The sequence below is a fragment of the Oreochromis niloticus genome, linkage group LG23 (assembly GCF_001858045.2).
Source record: "Oreochromis niloticus isolate F11D_XX linkage group LG23, O_niloticus_UMD_NMBU, whole genome shotgun sequence".
In the NCBI taxonomy this organism is placed as follows: domain Eukaryota; kingdom Metazoa; phylum Chordata; class Actinopteri; order Cichliformes; family Cichlidae; genus Oreochromis; species Oreochromis niloticus.
In genome coordinates, this window is record NC_031986.2 from 3,150,099 (window position 1) to 3,168,310 (window position 18,212).

At 41.5% G+C, this 18,212-nt stretch overlaps 1 protein-coding gene across 2 annotated transcripts in view; it reads right to left on the minus strand.

Annotated features, from left to right (window-relative positions):
• The window catches only part of LOC109197015 (ATP-dependent DNA helicase PIF1), a 933,009-nt gene that overhangs the window by 4,709 nt on the left and 910,088 nt on the right, over positions 1–18,212 (minus strand). The gene's annotated exons all lie outside the window — the stretch shown is intronic.

The following is an 18,212-nucleotide window of genomic DNA, read 5'->3' on the forward strand; positions in this document are numbered from 1 at the left end:
ACTTCACCGATGGGCTGTGCCGGGGACAGGATCAGTGTTGTCATTAGTGCATCGACTCTTTTTTCAAACAATCGCATCACAGTCACAGGGTTGCTTCGGAGAATTTCACACTTTGTGTTCCAGTCAAGTTGTGAAAAATCCACTTGTTCACCTTGTTGGGTTTTTATGACCTCAACAACCTCAGGCCATCTCATTTCAGCAGCTGAAAATGTCAGGAAAAAAGTTGGCTTTCCTAACTGTCTGACCATAGCATGGAGATCTTTTAGTGCCTTCTCCCAATAGGCTGGAGTACCTCTCAGAGGTTTCATGAAACGTGTTGCATCTTTGTTATTTATCAGTCTCTCCACTTCGTCTTTATTTTGAAGCATTCTGTTACAAATTCTACGTCCATCCTTGGTGATTGCCTTACCTTTGCGCAATTGGATGGACATGCTGTTTGTAGCCATGTGTGTTTCTGTTACAAACTGTGCAAAGAATAGGTAGCTTTGGTCAGTTGCAAACCGTGTATCTGCAGAGAACAGCCATGTATTAAAATACATGCTTGGGGACAGTTTGACTTGTCTGGCTTCATCTAATGTGTTCTGTCCAGTTGGGAACTGCACAGGAAAGGCCATGGCTTCAAGTTTAGGAACAGAGAAGAAGCCAACAGGTCTATTTCCTTGGGCGGGTACAATGCTAAATATTCCTTCACCATATGATAAAATGTCCTGTGCTATATCTGGTGGTTGCATACAGGTGTCTAGAACAAGACCAGGCCGAAGTTCTTCCTTTTCTTTCTCCGTATCTTGTAAGGGCTCTCCATTTGACTGTTCAGGCTCCAATAGTTCATTTACATCATGACATGGCTCAAGTATTCCAGCTGTTGTATCCTCAGTGGTTCTTCTTTCTGGTACAATTTGGTTGTCAAAGTTTCTGGGCAGTGCATCTTGAATATCTGCATCAGCAGTGTCATGTTCCGTCTCGATTATCTGATTATTTGTGGGATCAGCAAAAGTAGCGTCATCATCAATAGATACATCTTTGTATTCTGAATGCATCTCTTTTAGCTTTGATAATCCTGCTAACACATTCTTCATGTTCACAGTGTAGAAGTGTTGGTATCCTTTGAATTTGATGTGTCTTTTCAGTTGTACCTGCAGGAGCTGGGCTTCATTGATAGGTCTGGGAAGACAGTTTACCATGGTTTCCACATCCGACGGTACACAAACAACAGCCCCATGTACAGCTCTTTGCTGTCCTTTTGGTAATGCAATGATTTTGGCAAACGGGAGAATTTTAGCAATCAGTTGTCATTCTAGTACATTTAATTGACTCAGTTCAATTGGAATGGGTGCTAGTGCTAAATTGTTTGCCACTGCGATGGAAGAGATCTTTCCTCGTTGTAGGTGGCTGTCACAGTTGTAGCAAATCCACTCTTGCATTCTTTGTTTTGGAATGGTACAATTAGCTGTACATTCACTATCACAAACATGGACAAATTTTCCTGTCAAACAAGTGTCAACAATGTGACTATTTTTAACATACTTTGATCTTTTGCAGTGTTTAACTTGATTAGGAAACAGAGTTCTGTGGCACACTGTACAGACATGGGTGGGTCCTAACTGAATTGTTTCACGGAAAGCTAATGTGGCTGCTTGCATCACACTATTCACTACAAGCTGGGGCTGTGCTTCAGACTGTGGACCCTGCTGGAATTGTGTTACTAGTCGGCTGTATTTCTTCTTTATTCTCTGTGCACACAACTTTTTATAAATGGCGAAAGATGCAGTGGTAGCCATTTTGTGTCTCTGGTACTGGGCACAGCGCTGTATATGGTGCAGTCTGAATTGTGAGTCATTGTGGTACCTGGCATGGATTGATTTTTTTTGTTTGTGCCTGTAGTTTGGATCCGATGCATATATTGTTCTTATGTGTGCCCTCTTCCTTTCTCTGACATCCTCCTCTCTGTATTTCTGCCTCATGTATTTTTTCTGTCTGCTTCGAAAGTCAGCATCTGTGTTGTACCTTTGGACCAGATATTGTTTTTGTTTGGTTTTAAAGCTGGCATCCCTGTTGTACTTCTGAACCACATATTTTTTCTGCCTGGTTTGAAAGTCGGGATCTGTAGAATATCTTCTGATAATGTAGTTTCTCTTCTTTTGTTGAAAATGAGGATCACTTTGGTACTTCTTCACCTTGTGGGCTTTTATTACTCCTTGAATTTGAGGATTTGCATAATAATTTTTGTTTGATAAGAGTTTTTGTTTGTGGTAATGACAGTTTACAGCATATTGGGTTTTCAAAGTCTGTAATTTTTTCATTCGAAATTCATGACAAGTCGCATATCGTTCCTTTTCGTTCCTTTTTTTGTTGGTCTTCTTTGCCACTTCACTCTGCCTCTGATTTTTGGGAGCTTGACGATTAGCTTTCCGACGTCGTCGTTTATTTAATTTGCACACATTCCTTGCTGTTTCTCTTTCATTATTAAGTTCAATACTTTCTTGTTCTTTCCTGATGTTGCTTGTTGGATCAACAGATGTTTCAAGCTGATGTTCACATGAAGCCATTTTGTCTTGTGATGACTTTGAAGTATTTTCTAACATTGTCATGTAGGTTTGGGCTGATTCTGGTTGAGGCACTTGCACAGTGGAATTTGTGATTTGTGGTTCATCATTTTGTGGTGATGATGTAGCTGTTGCTCCTGTTGCCCGAGTTGACTGTGCAGGCTGTTCATTGTGAGTGCTGACTCTTTTGAAAGAAACAGGCACAAACTCATATCTTGCATACCTGCCTTGATTTTGAAAAAGGTTATGCAGGTGGTTGATCAGGTCATTCACATGAGTGAAAGTGAGCATGACTGCTGTTCCATTTGGCTGGGGTAAACCTGCTGCACTTCTTGAATGTGAATCAAATAATCCATACCTCCCAGATTTGTCACGGAAAACTGCAATGCACTGAGGTGAAACCATGAGCAAAGCATAGTTCACATCTGTTGACAGACATACAAGGCGACTAGCAAGAGGCAACCACCACTCTTTTCTTTGGTAAGTTTTGTCTGCTGCTTTCAGGTATCCATACCTTATGTTGTCCATTTTCACACTGTAGACATTTATGTCAGCATGAACTTCTTTGGGCAGGTCCTCCATGGTCAGATGGTCTTGTGTATAACGCCTCTCCTGCTGAAGATTTGTTTTAATCCAACAGTAGAGTGCATCTCCCTGTTCAAGCACCTTATCAAGTCGGGCTGTGTTGAACTGGTGTTCCTCATTAAGGTAGGCCAGGAATGTGAGGGCATTACATGTGCACTGATGATTTCGAGAGAATTCTGTGTACCTTTCATCACTTTGACAATGAGTTGCACTGACACACCAGAAGTGCTGAACTGTGTTTCTCTGTAGCTCCTCTGTCAGTAGTTGTTCATTTATGTTGTGGAAAAGCTGATCAAGGAATGGTAAAGATGACATGTTATTGTTTAGTATTTAATGATAAGCATTTCAAAAACATATGCAACTCTTGGTACAATGATGTATGACATTTTTTTTAAGTGGCAAGGGTTGTATAAATAAAGATTTTCTTGTAAAGTAACAACATTTTTAACTATGGTAAAACAATGAAGCAATGTTCAGGCAAATTAAGCCAAATTATAGCACTCCTCAAACATATTACAGCATAATCTAAAGATACGCAGCATCAGATAAGCCAGAAAGAGGCAGACAGAAAGAGTGTGACAGGAACAGTGAGAGAGCAGAGGTGGGAAGTAAAAATGACGAATATTTTAGATATCTGTAATTTGCTTGAGTGCTGTTTTTTAATGACCTTTTATAAAGGTCATATCTGTACTTTCTGCTCCTTCTATTTTCAAAGCAGTTAATTACTTTCCATATAACACATTAGCTGTTTCCTAAAATGTTGGCTGCATCCTTCGGAGGACCCGGCCTTCGCGGTCTACGTGGGCTGGGTCCTTCGAAGACCGAGAAGGCCGGAAGTACGAGGCTGTGAAATTGGACGGCCTAGCCTGCAGATTTGCGTCACCACTGTCTTGGTGGAGTTTAATAAACTTGGCTGTCCTTGCTATCTAAAATATAACAGGACACTGGCGTAAATTCTCGACCATCTTACACTTCTGTTTAATCAGTTTTCTGTTTGACGTTTATTCAGCTGTGTGAAAATCCTGGAGGAACCCACCCAATGGATTAATAAAGTTTTATTTAATCTAATAACTTTGATCTCAGCCAAACCGATTTACTCCGGAACAAATAAAACACCGAAAATAGGCAAACAATTACATTTTTAAGTTATCCGAGTGACTTATATATCATGTTTAACCTGAGTAGCGAAAGAGTGATGGTCTGAAAACGATGAATTTGGGAGTCTACTGCTCTCGCTGGCTGGAGTGACCATTGACCCCCCACGGCTTGCTATCGAGCGGGTGGGTAACCGAAAACGTTGGCGCACTTTTGCAAATATATGATGTCTTGATAAACCCAGCAGATATTTGTAATTTACACAGCTACTTTCTCGCCTGAAAATATTTTAAGTTTATTTTGTGACCCAGAAAGATTAATAAGACAAATTTAAACTCAGTAGCGACCGCCATTGTTGGCAGCTGAAATTTGACTGGGCCGCGCTATGAATTCTGGGATATGGTGGGCCAAAAAGGACACACCGGACCCATCCTTCAAATTCGGGGAAATGAAGGACAGATTTGTCGACCACATTTGAACGAGTCGACGAATTGGGACAGCCTTCGTCTCCTGGTTGTGACGTAATCGTAAGCGGCCTTCGGAGGATGCAGCCGACGTTTTGGGACACAGCTTTTATTTTAGGTTTCTGCGGGCCTTCAAACATCAACTAAAGTTTTTTCTGAACAATATATGTAGAAATAGATAAAGAAACAGACATAAATAGCTGTTGAGATGTCTGCATGTTAGGAATCTGATGAAAGAAATTGACAAATGTACATGTGTAGTCTAACATTTTAGTATATTTAGTACCAGTTAGCAAACATACTTAAGGTGAAAGACTAAATATCAACCCCAGTGATTATACAGCAAACATCACATGTATACCAATTGGTTATAGACATTTGTGGGCATACCTTTTTAGGTGGAGAATTTGATGCCGTGTGGAAATCATCAGTTGCCCAGACTCGTTTTGCTGGTGGACGAGTGTCTGAAATCTGATAATACAGTTGATCAAAATTAGAAAACCTACTAACAGATTTGAAATAGAGTGTAACACTGGATACTTTAAAGAAAACATGAAACGGTAGCGGTTACTAAACTTACAAAGCAATAAAGAAAAATTCCAGCTGTTTGCATAACTACTAAGAAATTTGAAAGTGAGTGTAACTGTAGAAACTTTAAGAAAACTAACAGAAGTGATACAACAAAATTCTTACTGTTTGCATAATGCTAACATGTAACCATATGTCTTTAACATTTAATGGTAATGTAACTGTCCACTATAAATCCTTAATGGAGGAATACTGTTTTAAATTTACCTTGCTGCCTGGAGGACATAAGGAGGTGGGTCTATTCTCCGTTTCCAAGGACAAGCTGGCTGGTGCTGTCTGCTAACCCAGGAAAAACAGTATATAATGTTAAGACATTAAGTGACCTGACACTTTAATTTCACTTTAAAATGCAATGCATGGCATGAACTGGTATGCCAGTTGGGTAACATTACAAGACAGAAATGGTCAACTGTATGGGTAAGTGTTATAAAAATATATTGTATGTGCTCACTACCACATCAGAATTACCTGTTCAGAGCTATAAAATAAAAAAACCATTTGTCATATTCGTCTTTTGTTTTGAATAGAAATTAGAGAAAATTGAGTTAGCAAACATGCTTTAAGTGAAAGACTACATATCAACTGTGGTTATAGACACCAAAGATCAGATATATACAGACTGGTTATACACATGGGTGGGTAGGGCTGCTCAATTAATCTAATTTTAACAGAAATTACGATCTAGGCTTTCAATGATCATTAAAAAGGACTGAGCCGATTATTAGCACCTCCCTCGTGCTTTACTCTCGCGTTGCTCCGTGTGGGAAATCGAGCGCACCTCTCTGCATTTCGAACACGGGTCACAACAATAGGAGCTAACAGAGGGCAGCTCGGAAAGCTAAGCAGAAGTTATTTGGAGAGGAGAGTGACTGCCGTTGGTTGAAAAGAGGTAAAAAAACAAAAACAAAAAACAAACAAAACCCTTCAGTGGTGTGGAAACATTATGTGTTCGCAGAGTCAGACGTGGATCAAATAGACATAGTGTGTAAACTTTGCTACAATGTCGTAGCTGCACCACAGAGCAACACTGCAAAGTTCACTAAACATAGATGTTTACATTTGTCATTTATTTTTTATATTGCAAACATTTACACGGTTATCAGTATGTGCACACTATTTTATACTATTTTTTTGACAATCTTTAAAGCCATCATTCAATACATTGTTATTGTTAAATAAATATCGTCAAATAATCGAGATCTCAATTTCAGTGAAAATAATGGTGATTTACCTTGATACCTGGGGAACATAAGGAGGTGGGTCTATCCTGTGTTTCCAAGGATAACCTGGCTGGTGCTGTCTGCTAACCCAGGAAAAGGAGTATAGAAGACATTAAGTGACCTGACACATTCATTTCATTTAAATGCTCTGCACTGTTATGCCAGTTGTGTGACGTTATAACAAAAAAATTCTAAACTGTATGGGTAAGTGTTCTTAACTGTCTCAAACGTGTTTCGAAAACTGTTCAACTGTGATCACTACCATATCTTCATTACCTGGACAGATGGAAAACTACTGACTGCCTCATCTTGGTTGTGGCCAGTGAGCATTGGGACAGCAGGATCGACCAGGTCAAGTGGTTTCCAGCGCTTCTTTTGTGCCTGGGATCTTTTATTTTTTCTCGGCATCTGGTAGAATGTCAGCATAAAAACAGAATATTAATTGTTGGCATTTCAACCATGTGATCAGACCCAGCTTTCATTATAAGTCAAGCATAATAACCAGGTAGCTGCATTGGTAGCCAAAAGACTTTACACTGAAGTAAATGGACAAACAGTAAACGAATAAAAAATTCTGATGTATACCAGCAATTTGTTATTTTAACCCTCTGGTACATTGATAGACAAGATAAATATAAAAACAAAAAAAAAATCTCTCTTTTCTTTAAATAGACATATTGATAGTGTCAGTACCTGGTCTTAAGGCTTTGTTAAGTAAAGTTACATAAGAGTTTGTATATTGTAATTGGGAAAGTGATTACCTTGAAAGTTGGGAGGCAGAATTGTTGACCACGACAGTTAATCCGTTTTGGTGTACAGTAATTGGGAAAGTAATTACCTTGCAAAGCTGGGAGGCAGTGTTGTTGTTGGGGCGCTGGTAGAATGCCAGCAGCAAGCAAACCCAGATGTTCACAGCTCACAGTTACCACTTCAAACTTTTCAAGCAAATCTTACAAGAACATTTGGCAAAGTGATTGGCTTGCAAACCTAGGAGACAGTCTTGTTGCCCACAACAGTTTTGTTATAGAGTAATTGGAAAATTGGGTACCTTGCAAGGCTGACAGGCAGTCTCGTTGCTGGGGCTCTGGCAGAATGCCAGCAGGAAGCAGACCCAGATGTTCACAGCTCCTACTTAACACCTTAAACTTTGCAAACAAATCTCACAACAACAATTAGCAAACTGATTGGCTTGTAAAGCTGAAATGTAGCCTTGTACTGTCTGGTTTAAATTTCCTACTGAGAGACAAAGAGGAACTTTACTGTTTGGAAGGGAGTAAAAACACTGTACCATCTAATCTTAAAAGTTTGAATTACAAACAACAAGTCTGGATTAAAATGGCATCCAGCGCTAAACACACCTATTTTCTAGATATCAGCTGAACACACACAGAGAAAATATAAGGGGGGGGCACTTACCTTGGCTGAAGCAAGAGTTGAGGTATTAAAGGCTGCTGTAGTTAACGCCTTATAAAGACAGACAAAGAGAGGTGTGAAACGCGACTACAACGCAGCTATTGTTTCGGACACGGTGAGAGTCACATCTTAAAAGTTTTAATTACAAACGATACCACTGGAATAAAATCACAGTCATTTTGTAGATATCAGCGTGAAGACACAGAAAATACCTTTAAAAGTAAATCACTTTCAAAATCAATTTCAAACCGGGAGATGCTTAATATCCGCTAACTAGCCAGCAACAAAACACCACGAGACAAAGAGAGGTGTGAAACCCGACTACAATGAAGCTATTTTTTGAGAGTCGCATCTTAAAAGTTTCAATTACAAACGATACCACTGGAATAAAATGACAGTCATTTTGTAGATATCAGCATCAAGACACAGAAAAGCACTTTCAAAGGTCAATTTCCAAACCGGAGGAGAGACAGAAACACTTGCCTTAGCTGACTATCCGCTAACTGGCTTTAGCATCGTGCCGAATGTGCCGAAACAAAGAAATCGATAAAGAAACACATAAAAAAATCATTTTCAAAGCTAAATTTCAAACCAGAGAAAGAGAGATACACTTACCTTGTAAAAGCTTACGGTGTGTCTAAGTAAACACTTCAGAAAATCACTGTAAGTTCAAGTCCAAAGCAGAATAGGAGGGAAAGACGCGTTACCGGTGAAACGATAGCGTTGTCTTAGAAAATCATGTCTACGGTCAATTTCAAAGCGGAGGAGGGGCGAAGAGACGCGTGTCGTTGAGTGTCGTCATTGCGTAGTGTCGTCATACGCTAGCGGTGCTAGCGGCGCTAGCTAGCTAGCCGGCTATCAGCAACACGTAAGAGAACTGTCGTTAATATGGGATGTCTTGATAAAACAATCAGATATTTGAAGTTTATACACCTACATTCTCGCCTGAAAATACCTTAAAAGTTTATTTTGTGACCTAGAAACACGAATAAAAAACATATAAAACGAAGTGGTGGCCGCCATTGTTTACTCTGCAGAGGCGTGCTATGAATTGTGGGATATGGAGTTTCCGCCAAAGCATAAACTTTTTTTGCTGTACTACTCCGGGCATACCACTAGAGAGAGCCAACACACCACAAATGAAGTCTGTTTCTATGGTGCCAAAAGCAGAATCTTTCTCAGGAGCCTAGAAATTGGCCTAAATTTGCACTAAAATCTAAATATTTCAAAAACTATAAAAGTCATAAACACCAAAAGTCATACCATACTAGCCCAGCTCCAGCCGCTCAAAATGATGTAACATATGTACCCCTATTGTCAAAACTGTTTGGCAGAGGAGCGCGGGAAAATTTTCACTAAAATATTAATATTTAAAAAACTATAATAGTCATAAACACCAAAAGTCATAGCACACCATTCCAGATCCAGCCGCACAAAATGAGGTAACATATATGAAGCTTTTCTCAAAACTGCGGGGCGTGATACGTGCCGAAATTTAGGCGGAAGATGGAGAATAATAATAAGAATAACTAGAAAGGGAAAATTTCAGAAGAAATTTTATGTGTGCCTATGCCGCTGGTAATCAGTGTAGTTTGCCATTCATACAGCTACAGAAAGCAAAACTCAGCAGAGCAGCCATTCTCCACCATGAACTATGGTAAAAACAAACACCGCTCGCGCCTCACAGATGACAGCTTACAGTTTTGGGTAAAGATGAAGTGACTTCGTACAGCGCCGATTTGCAGACGCTGTGCACACAGGTTCATGAGCAGAAGTCCCATTGTACCACGGCAGATCCGACAATGTTTGCATGAACACGCTTTGAAGCATTATGTTATGGACCACTTTTCACACATGGTTGGTGTACCCAAACAGCCGGCTGTAGCTTTTCAACTCACAGCCCGACACACACCCAAAAAACAGCCGAGAGAGCACAGACTACGCCCGAGAGGCGTGATTGCAGGTGCCGCTCAGGTGGGTCCACCTCCCCTGCAGCGGCACTGCAGACCACGCCCCGCCACACACATGAAACACGTAAAATAAATATTTATGCACTTTTGCATTCACTTTTTGTTTTTTGTTATTTTTACACAGTGTTCTGAATGATGAACAATGGTCTACAGCCAATCTTGTGTATTATTATACAAACTTTGGTTGTAAGATTCAGATAACTATTTAATAAAAGCTAAATATTTTATATGAGAGTAAGAAAGAAAAGTATATCTTTGTGTCCACCTTTCTCTGTTAATGCCCTACCTGGCCCCCCTGGCAAAAGCTTTGCTAGATCCGCCCCTGCACAGTTACCAGCTGTCAGCTACACAAAAAAAGGAGCTTGGTGTATATTTGTCTCTCAGAAACAGTTCATAACTTCCCTTCAACTCATTCATGTCACCTAAGGGTAAACCTGTTTCTCCATCACCTGTTCAGCTCTGATGATTCAGTAAGGACATCTGGTTTGGAACAGCCGTTTTTACAGCTGTGGCTGCAGCAAACATCAGCTGATACTAGAAATTAAAAGCAAATGAATTCTAACAACAGCTGATCAAGCTTAAACATGCTGCTGTTGTTTAGCGCGATAAACAAACAAGAGCGAAAAGCCGATCATTGATCAGTTTCATGATTGAAGTTGCAACAGGCAGAGAATGACAGGGGAGGCTTCGTAACGACAGAATAAATCGTAATATTTTCTCTGAATGTGGCACGATTCCGTTTGTAACGGAAAATTTTCGCGGGAAAATTTTCACTAAAATATTAATATTTAAAAAACTATAATAGTCATAAACACCAAAAGTCATAGCACACCATTCCAGATCCAGCCGCACAAAATGAGGTAACATATATGAAGCTTTTCTCAAAACTGCGGGGCGTGATACGTGCCGAAATTTAGGCGGAAGATGGAGAATAATAATAAGAAGAAGAAGAATAACTAGAAAGCGAAAATTTCAGAAGAAATTTTATGTGTGCCTATGCCGCTGCTAATCTGTGTAGTTTTCCATTCATACGGCTACAGACAGCAAAACTCAGAAGAGCAGCCATTCTCCACCATGAATTATGGTAAAAACAAACACCGCTCGCGCCTCACAGATGACATCTTACAGTTTTGGGTAAAGATGAGGTCACTTTGTACAGCCCCGATTTGCAGACGCTGTGCACACAGGTTCATAAGCAGAAGTCCCTCTGTACCACGGCAGACCCCGACAATGTTTGCACGAACACACTTTGAACCAGTACGTTATGGACCACTTTTCACACATGGTTGGTGTACCCTCCCAGCCAGCTGGAGCTTTTCAACTCACAGCCCGACACACACCCAAAAAACAGCCGAGAGAGCACAGACTACGCCCGAGAGGTGTGATTGCAGATGCCCCTCAGGTGGGTCCACCTCCCCTGCAGCGGCACTGCAGACCACGCCCCGCCACACATATCAAACACGTAAAATAAATATTTATGCACTTTTGCATTCACTTTTTGTTTTTTGTTATTTTTACACAGTGTTCTGAATGATGAACAATGGTCTACAGCCAATCTTGTGTATTATTATACAAACTTTGGTTGTAAGATTCAGATAACTATTTAATAAAAGCTAAATATTTTATACAGGGAGTGCAGAATTATTAGGCAAATGAGTATTTTGTCCACATCATCCTCTTCATGCATGTTGTCTTACTCCAAGCTGTATAGGCTCGAAAGCCTACTACCAATTAAGCATATTAGGTGATGTGCATCTCTGTAATGAGAAGGGGTATGGTCTAATGACATCAACACCCTATATCAGGTGTGCATAATTATTAGGCAACTTCCTTTCCTTTGGCAAAATGGGTCAAAAGAAGGACTTGACAGGCTCAGAAAAGTCAAAAATAGTGAGATATCTTGCAGAGGCATGCAGCAGTCTTAAAATCGCAAAGCTTCTGAAGCGTGATCATCGAACAATCAAGCGTTTCATTCAAAATAGTCAACAGGGTCGCAAGAAGCGTGTGGAAAAACCAAGGCGCAAAATAACTGCCCATGAACTGAGAAAAGTCAAGCGTGCAGCTGCCAAGATGCCACTTGCCACCAGTTTGGCCATATTTCAGAGCTGCAACATCACTGGAGTGCCCAAAAGCACAAGGTGTGCAATACTCAGAGACATGGCCAAGGTAAGAAAGGCTGAAAGACCACCACCACTGAACAAGACACACAAGCTGAAACGTCAAGACTGGGCCAAGAAATATCTCAAGACTGATTTTTCTAAGGTTTTATGGACTGATGAAATGAGAGTGAGTCTTGATGGGCCAGATGGATGGGCCCGTGGCTGGATTGGTAAAGGGCAGAGAGCTCCAGTCCCACTCAGACGCCAGCAAGGTGGAGGTGGAGTACTGGTTTGGGCTGGTATCATCAAAGGTGAGCTTGTGGGGTCTTTTCGGGTTGAGGATGGCGTCAAGCTCAACTCCCAGTCCTACTGCAAGTTTCTGGAAGACACCTTCTTCAAGCAGTGGTACAGGAAGAAGTCTGCATCCTTCAAGAAAAACATGATTTTCATGCAGGACAATGCTCCATCACACGCGTCCAAGTACTCCACAGCGTGGCTGGCAAGAAAGGGTTTAAAAGAAGAAAAACTAATGACATGGCCTCCTTGTTCACCTGATCTGAACCCCATTGAGAACCTGTGGTCCATCATCAAATGTGAGATTTACAAGGAGGGAAAACAGTACACCTCTCTGAACAGTGTCTGGGAGGCTGTGGTTGCTGCTGCACGCAATGTTGATGGTGAACAGATCAAAACACTGACAGAATCCATGGATGGCAGGCTTTGAGTGTCCTTGCAAAGAAAGGTGGCTATATTGGTCGCTGATTTGTTTTTGTTTTGTTTTTGAATGTCAGAAATGTATATTTGTGAATGTGGAGATGTTATATTGGTTTCACTGGTAAAAATAAATCATTGAAATGGGTATATATTTGTTTTTTGTTAAGTTGCCTAATAATTATGCACAGTAATAGTCACCTGCACACACAGATATCCCCCTAAAATAGCTAAAACTAAACACAAACTAAAAACTACTTCCGAAAACATTCAGCTTTGATATTAATGTGTTTTTTGGGTTCATTGAGAACATGGTTGTTGTTCAATAATAAAATTATTCCTCAAAAATACAACTTGCCTAATAATTCTGCACTCCCTGTATGAGAGTAAGAAAGAAAAGTATATCTTTGTGTCCACCTTTCTCTGTTAATGCCCTACCTGGCCCCCTGGCAAAAGCTTTGCTAGATCCGCCCCTGCACAGTTACCAGCTGTCAGCTAAATAAAAAAAGGAGCTTGGTGTTTATTTCTCTCAGAAACAGTTCATAACTTCCCTTCAACTCATTCATGTCACCTAAAAAAAAGGTAAACCTGTTTCTCCATCACCAGTTCAGCTCTGATGATTCAGTAAGGTCATCTCCTGGTTTCGACCAGCCGCTTCTACAGCTGTGGCTCCAGCAAACATCAGCTGATACTAGAAATTAAAATCAAATGAATTCTAACAACAGCTGATCAAGCTTAAACGTGCTGCTGTTGTTTAGCGCGATAAACAAACAAGAGAGAAAAGCCGATCATTGATCAGTTTCATGACTGAAGTTTGAACAGGCGAGAGAATGACAGGGGAGGCTGTCATAAAGTTCAACATCAGTAACTTAGCGCGCACACAGCTGTATAGAAACTCCATCGTGCTAGCTACCACGCAGTACGAGTTATTATAACTGATTGTAAAAAGTCAGCACAACGAAAATAAACTACACCTAAACTCGGTTTATATCTGACCCAAATAGAGTGCAGGTCATAACTTCTTACCTGAAATTCAGTTCACCTCACGCTCCGACCGGCAGCCGCCTGCTTCTCCTGCCTTCGGTTTCCCTGATCCACGATCTACCACCGGTCGATCGGCGGTCGCCTCGCCGCCTCGTTCCCCGCATGTTCTTTCTGACACACACCGGTGGATAGCTGCCCTCGGTTGTAGCTCCGCGTCAGCGACTACCAAACAACTCAGTTATTTTTTCCACATCGACCAGCATCTGGACAATCCACCGCCTTTCACTGTTTGTACCGTTACTAAAAAAAAACCCTCATCGGCTCATAAAAACGAAAAATAAGTCCAGCTATGACCCTGAGTCAAAAAGACAGCCAGCTCGGGTTAGCTAGCTACCTGTCTAGCTCTTTGCAGGCACCGAAAACATCAGAGCTAATATGGGATGTCTTGGTAACACGAGCAGATATTTGAAGTTTACATCTGGCCAATCCACCACCTTTCACTGTTTATACCGTTACTAAAACGAATAAATAAATAAATCATCGGTCCATATAAACGAAAAATAAGTCCAGCTAAAACACATACTGTCGGCGAGCGACCGGGTGCTGACACGAGTTTCACCCGCCTCAATATAAGCCAAGCCTGGGTGCTTTTTCACGAAGGGTCGCTAGCGGTGCTAGCTAACTATGCTAGCGGCGCTAGCTAGCTAGCCGGCTATCAGCAACACATAAGAGAACTGCTGCTAAATAAACTACACCTAAACTCGGTTTATATCTGACCCAAATAGAGTGCAGGTCATAACTTCTTACCTGAAATTCAGTTCACCTCACGCTCCTGCCTTCGCTTTCCCTGATCCACGATTGACCTCCACGTTAGCAAACACCGGTCGATCGCGGTCGCGGCATGTCCTTTCTGTCATACACCGGTGGATAGCTGCCCACTGTTGTAGCTCCGCGTTATAGCACCACCAAACAACTCAGTTATTTTTTCCACATCCAGCAGTAACTCCGATTCTATGCGAGCATTTGCGAGAGACCGGGGAGGTGAAACGACAGAGAGAGTCCCCTCGCTATCCATTTGCAGCCAAGTGCGGCAGCTAGCTAGATAGCCGGCTAGCTGTCAGGCAGGACCAACGTCGTCAGAGCACTGTCGCTAAATATGGGATGTCTTGATAAACAAGCAGATATTTGAAGTTTACACACCTACATTCTCGCCTGAAAATATCTTAAAAGTTTATTTTGTGACCTAGAAACACGAATAAAAGACATATAAAACGAAGTGGTGGCCGCCATTGTTCACTCTGTAGAGGCGTGCTATGAATTGTGGGATATGGAGTTTTCAACACAAGGATAAATCTTTTCGGCTGTACTACTCCCGGTATACCACTAGAGAGAGCCAAGACACCACAAATGAAGTCTGTTTATTTGGCGCCAAAAGATGAATTGGCCTAAATTTGTACTAAAATATTAATATTTAAAAAACTATAAAAGTCATAAACACCAAAAGTCACAACATAATAGTCCAGCTCCAGCCGCACAAAATGATCTAACATATGTAATCCTAATGTCAAAACTGTTTGGCAGAGGAGCGCGGGAAAATTTTCACTAAAATATTAATATTTAAAAAACTATAAAATTCATAAACACCAAAAGTCATAGCACACCATTCCAGATCCGGCCGCACAAAATGAGGTAACATATATGAAGCTTGTCTCAAAACTGCGGGGCGTGATACGTGCCGAAATTTAGGCGGAAGATGGAGAATAATAATAACTAGAAAGCGAAAATTTCAGAAGAAATTTTATGTGTGCCTATGCCGCTGCTATTCAGTGTAGTTTGCCATTCATACAGCTACAGAGAGCAAAACTCAGAAGAGCACCCATTCTCCACCATGAACTATGGTAAAAACAAACACCGCTCACGCTTCACAGATAACAGCTTACAGTTTTGTGTAAAGATGAAGTTACTTCGTACAGCGCCGATTTGCAGACGCTGTGCACACAGGTTCATGAGCAGAAGTCCCATTGTACCACGGCAGACCCGACAATGTTTGCATGAACACGCTTTGAAGCATTACATTATGGACCACTTTTCACACATGGTTGGTGTACCCAAACAGCCGGCTGTAGCTTTTCAACTCACAGCCCGACACACACCCAAAAACAGCCGAGAGAGCACAGACTACGCCCGAGAGGCGTGATTGCAGGTGCCGCTCAGGTGGGTCCACCTCCCCTGCAGCGGCACTGCAGACCACGCCCCGCCACACACATCAAACACGTAAATAAATATTTATGCACTTTTGCATTCACTTTTGTTTTTTGTTATTTTTACACAGTGTTCTGAATGATGAACAATGGTCTACAGCCAATCTTGTGTATTATTATACAAACTTTGGTTGTAAGATTCAGATAACTATTTAATAAAAGCTAAATATTTTATATGAGAGTAAGAAAGAAAGTATATCTTTGTGTCCACCTTTCTCTGTTAATGCCCTACCTGGCCCCCTGGCAAAAGCTTTGCTAGATCCGCCCCTGCACAGTTACCAGCTGTCAGCTACACAAAAAAAGGAGCTTGGTGTATATTTGTCTGTCAGAAACAGTTCATAACTTCCCTTCAACTCATTCATGTCACCTAAGGGTAAACCTGTTTCTCCATCACCAGTTCAGCTCTGATGATTCAGTAAGACATCTCCTGATTTCATCTTCATGCTCCAGCAAACATCAGCTGATACTAGAAATTAAAATCAAAAGAATTCTAACAACAGCTGATCAAGCTTAAACGTGCTGCTGTTGTTTAGCGCGATAAACAAACAAGAGAGAAAAGCCGATCATTGATCAGTTTCATGACTGAAGTTTGAACAGGCGAGAGAATGACAGGGAGGCTGTCATAAAGTTCAACATCGGTAACATCGGTAACTTAGCGCGCACACAGCTGTATACAAACTCTGTAGTGCTAGCTAGCACGCAGTACGAGTTATTGTAAGTGATTGAAAAAGTCAGCACAACGAAAATAAACTACACCTAAACTCGGTTTATATCTGACCCAACAGAGTGCAGGTCATAACTTCTTACCTGAAATTCAGTTCACCTCACGCTCCTGCCTTCGCTTCCCTGATCCACGATTGACCTCCGCGTTAGCAAACACCGGTCGATCGGCGGTAGCCTCACCGCCTTGTATGTCTCGTTCGCGGCATGTCCTTTCTGTCACACACCGGTGGATAGCTGCCCTCTGTTGTAGCTCCACCACCAAACAACTCAGTTATTTTTTCCACATCGACCAGCATCATCGGCCCATATAAACGAAAAATAAGTCCAGCTAAGACACAGACCCTTGCCGAGCGATCAGGCGATTAAACAAATTTTAGCCACCTCACTATCAGCCAAGCCTGGGTGGTTTTTCACGAAGGGTCGCTAGCCGCGCTAGCTAGCTAAGCTAGCGGCGCTAGCTAGCTAGCTAGCCAGCCAGCCGGCTATCAGCAACACGTAAGAGAACTGTTGCTAAATAAACTACACCTAAACTCGGTTTATATCTGACCCAAATAGAGTGCAGGTCATAACTTCTTACCTGAAATTCAGTTCACCTCACGCTCCTGCCTTCGCTTTCCCTGATCCACGATTGACCTCCGCGTTAGCAACACCGGACGATCGCGGTAGCCTCACCGCCTTGTTTGTTCTCGTTCGCGCATGTCCTTTCTGTCACACCGGTGGATAGCTGCCTCTGTTGTAGCTCCACCACCAAACAACTCAGTTATTTTTCCACATCGACCAGCATCATCGGCCCATAATAAACGAAAAATAAGTCCAGCTAAGACACAGACCCTTGCCGAGCGATCGGGCGATTAAACAAATTTTAGCACCTCACTATCAGCCAAGCCTGGGTGGTTTTTCACGAAGGGCGCTAGCTAGCTAAGCTAGCGGCGCTAGCTAGCTAGCCGCTATCAACAACACTTAAGAGAATTGTCGCTAATATGGGATGTCTTGATAAAACGAGCACAATATTTGAAGTTTACACACCTACATTCTCACCTGAAAATATCTTAAAGTGTTTTTGTGACCTAGAAACACGAATAAAAGACATATAAAACGAAGTGGTGTCCGCCATTGTTTGACTCGGTAGAGGCATCTATGAATTGTGGGATATGTAGTTTCACCAAGCATGGCGCCCTTTAGGCCGTACTACTCCGGTATACCACTAGAGAGCCAACGCACACAAATGAAGTCTGTTTTCTATGGTGCCAAAGCAGAATCTTTCTCAGGAGCCTAGAAATTGGCCATATTTGCACTAAAATCTAAATATTTCAAAAACTATAAAAGTTATAACACCAAAAGTCACACCATACTAGCCAGCTCCAGCCGCACAAAATGATGTAACATATGTACCTATTGTCAAACTGTTTGGCAGGGAGCGCGGGAAATTTTCACTAAAATATTAATATTTAAAAAACTATAATAGTCATAACACCAAAAGTCATAGCACACCATTCAGATCAGCCGCACAAAATGAGGTAACATATATGAAGCTTTTCTCAAAACTGCGGGGCGTG